The following is a 4,127-nucleotide window of genomic DNA, read 5'->3' on the forward strand; positions in this document are numbered from 1 at the left end:
TTTTTATTATTATTAATTTTAATGAAACTTTACAGAGACTTTGGATTTCCATTCATCCATTGTTGCAGTTTTCTCTCTGCCCACCTCTCCACCCCAGAATTAATATTTTTTTTCTTTTATGTATTGTTGGTTTCTATTGGCCAGAATTTTATTCAGGATTTTTGCTTCTATGTTCATAAGAGGTATTTGCCTATAGTTTTCTGTTTTGGTGGTATCTTTACCTGGGTTTGGTGTTTGCTTCATAGAATGAATCTGGAGAATTCCAACTTTTTCTATTTTCTGTAATAGTTTATGTTGATTTGTTGACAGTTTTTTGAATATTTGATAAAATTCACTTGTAAAACCATCTGGTTCAGGCCTTTTTATTTTGCTGGAAGTTGTTGAATTACCTTTTCAGTTTCTTCTTTTGTAATGGTTCTGTTTAGGTTTTCAATTTCAGTTGTGTCAGGTTAGATAAGTTGTGCATTTTTAAGTATTTGTCCATTTTCTGTAGGTTTTCATATTTGAGTATAGTTTTTAATAATATTCCAATGTTAGCTTTTTTATTCTAGTTGGTTCTGTTGTGATGTTGCCTATTTCATCTTTTATTCGGATTTTTTTATCTTTTCCTTCTTTTCTTTAGTTAGTTTTGCTAGTGGTTTGTTGATTTTATTGACCTTTTTGAAGAACCAACTCTTGGTTTTGTTGATAGTATAAATTGTTTTTTTTTGTTTGTTTTCTATTTCATTTATTTCTGCTCTCATTCTAATAATTTCAGGTTTTTTAGAGAGTGTCGAGTTTTCTTGCTGTTCTTTTTCAATTTGTTGAAGATGTTGGGTTAGAGAGTCAGTGGTCATTTTTTTATGCCTTTTGATATGTTTTCTTATTTCTTTAAATTGACCTCTTATTACGGCTTTGGCTGTTTCACAGAGGTTTTGGTAAGTTGTGTTTTCTTTGTCATTTGTTTCAAGAAACTTTTTTATTTCATTTTTTAATTTCTTCTAGTAACCAGTCATGTTCAAGCAAGGTGTTCAGCCTCCAAATGTATGTTTTTTTTCTCCTTTATTCTCTTGTTATTAATTTCTAATTTTGTAGCGTTGTGGTCTGACAAGATGCTTTGTGTTTTTTCTTTGTTTTTTAATTTATTGATGTTTGCCTTGTGACCTAAAATGTGATCTATTCTGGACAACGTTCCATCCATGCACACTGGAAAAGAAGGTCTACTGTCCTTTTTTGGGGGGTGCATTAGCCTATAAATATCTATGAGATATTGATGAGATATTAAGTTGGCTTATTGTGTGGTTTAATTTTTCACTATCTTTGTTGAGTTTCTTTCTTGTAGTTTTGTCTTTTCTTGAGAGTGGTGTATTGATGTCTCCAAGTACTCTAGTAGTGTTGTCTATTTCCTTTTTCAGTTTTGTTAATGTTTATTTTATGTACTTTGCAGGTCATTCATTTGGTTCATAGATATTTATTATTGTTATATCCTCTTGTTCTGTTGACCCTGTAGGCATTATTTAGTGACCTTCCTTGTCTATTGTGATGTTTTTAGCATTGGTATTTATTTTATCAGAGATTAATATCGCTGTTGTTGTTGTTATGTGCTGTTGAGTCACCTGTGACTTGTAGCAACCCTATGCCCTAAACCCTGCTCTGTCCTCTGCCACTCTCACTGTCTCTGACACACTCACTCCCATTACTTCGGGCACTGAATCCACCTCATAGAATGTCTTCCTTTTCTGTGCTGTCCTTCCACCCTCCCAAGCATGACGTCCCTCTCTGAAGACTGGTCCTTTCTTGCAACATGTCCAAAGTATGTCAGATTAAGCTTCAGAATCCTTGCCTCTAAGGAGCACCCTGGTTTAACCCTCTTCAGGATGAACCTGTTTATTTTCTTAGCAGTCCATGGTATATTCAGTGCTCTTCTCCAGCACCACAGCTCAAAGGCATCAATTCTTCTATCATCCGTAGTCATTGTCCAGATCTTTGATGCATAGCAAGTAATGGCAAAGACCCTGGCCTGTATCAGGTGCACCTTAATCTCTAGAGTGAAACCATTGCTCTTCAGTACTTTGGAGAAGTTTCTAACAGCAGACTTTCCCATTGCAATATGTCTTAATTTCCTCTCTGCTAGTGCCAAGAGTGTTGACTGTTTAGCCAAGCAAACTAAAGCTGTTTACAGTCCCAATCTCTTCACCATCCATCCTGCCACTTGGCCAAGTGGTGAGAAATTGTGTCTTCTTGATATTGAGCCTCACTCAATATTGAAGGTTGCAGTCCTTGACCCTCTGCAGCAAGCATTTTCAGGTCCTCTTTAGTTTCAGCAAGCAGGGTTGTGTCATCTGCATAACGCACATTGTTGAGGAATCTTCCACCAATCCTCATGCCACACTTTTCCTCATAGAGCCCAGCCTCCCGGGTAATCTGTTCTGTGTATAGATTGAAAAGGTATGGAGATAGAACACATCCCTGTTGTACACCCTTCCCAATTTTGAACCATACATTGTTTCCTTGCTCTGTTCTGATGTCTGCCTCCTGGTCCAAGTATAGGTTTCACATTAGCATGATCAAGTTCTCTGGGAGTTTCAGTCTTCTTAGAGTCAGCCACATTTTGCTGTGATCCACGCAGTCAAACACCTTTGCATAATCAATGATACAGAGATAGGCATTTCTCTGGTGCTCTCTGCTTGTAGCAAAGAGCTAGCTAACATTAGCTACAATATCCCTAGTACCACGACCCCTTCTTAACCCAGCCTGGACTTCTGGTAGTTCTCTAGTCATCAGCAGAATCTTGCTTACATGTGATATCTATGATATTTGATAATTTCCACACTTTGTTGGGCACTTTTCTTTGGAATTGGAACAAATATAGGTCTCTTCCAGCCAGTTGGCCAGGTGATTGTCCTCCATATTTCTTGGCACAGCTTGGTGAGCACATCTAGGGCAGCACCTGTTAGTTGAAACATACCAACTGGTATACCATCACTACTCCTGCTTTTTACTGGTTGACATTTGCTTGGTATATTCTCCCCCATCCTTTTTAGTCCTTCTTTATCTTCATTTTTAAGGTGTGTCTCTTATAGACAACATATTCATGGATTTTTGGTTTTTATCCTATCTGCTACTCTCTTTCTCTTCAGTGGTGCGTTTAAACCATTCACATTCATTGTGATTATTTAGAGGCAAGGTTTTATTGGTATCATTTTGTTGTGTTCTTTTTGATGTTGTTGCTAGTTATATTGGTCCATCCTGTTTTCTGTGGCACTTTTGTTAGAAGGACATCTCTCAGTGTTTCCTACAATGCTGGTCTTGTTTTTACAAGCTCCCTTAGGTTCTGTTTTTCTAGGAATATCTTGATGGACATTTTTTCTCGGTACAGTATTCTTGGTTGACAGTTGTGTTCTTTGAGTGTTAGATATATGTCATTCCACTGCCTTCTTGCTCACATGGTTTCTGCTGAGAAATTGGCATTTAATCTTATCTGCTCTCCCTTATAGGTTACTTTCTGTTTCTCCCTCTCTGCTTTCAGCATTCTCGCCTTATGTTTGTTTCTGGCAAATTTGACTTATGATATGCTTTGGTGTTTTTCTTTTGGGATCTAGCCTGTGTGGTGTTTGCTCATTTTCTTGAATATATATTCTCTCATTCTTCATTATAGCTAGTAAGTTTTCTTATAGTAATTCTTCCATAACTTTTTCAGTGCCTTAACTTGCTTCTTCCTTTTCTGAGATTCTGGTGGTGCACATGTTATTTCTCTTGATGGTGTCCCACATTATTCTTAGGTTTTCTTCTTTTTCTTTCTTTTTTGATTTTGCTTTTTGCTGTAGCAGATCAGTGGTGACAATTCTATCTTCTATTTCATTGGCTCTGTGTTTCATCTCTTCAACCCTGTTCATGTGTCCCTCTATCATGTTGATAGCAACTGAAACTTTGGACCTCATATTTTGGATCATGATTTCTTGTTTTTCCAGTGCCTCTAATGCCTTGTTAGTTTTATCTGCATTGTTTTGGTTCATTTTTTTAAGCTCCTCCTGGTTTTTGCTTGCATTGTCCTGTAATTCTTCAAGTTTGTCTTTCACCCTTTGAAAATATTCAATGATTGTTCTTTTTTTATTATTAAATTTTATTAGTTTTAATGAACATTTACA

Source organism: Elephantulus edwardii, unplaced genomic scaffold, assembly GCF_000299155.1.
Source record: "Elephantulus edwardii isolate Elephantulus edwardi_28Jun2011 unplaced genomic scaffold, EleEdw1.0 scaffold00423, whole genome shotgun sequence".
In the NCBI taxonomy this organism is placed as follows: Eukaryota; Metazoa; Chordata; class Mammalia; order Macroscelidea; family Macroscelididae; genus Elephantulus; species Elephantulus edwardii.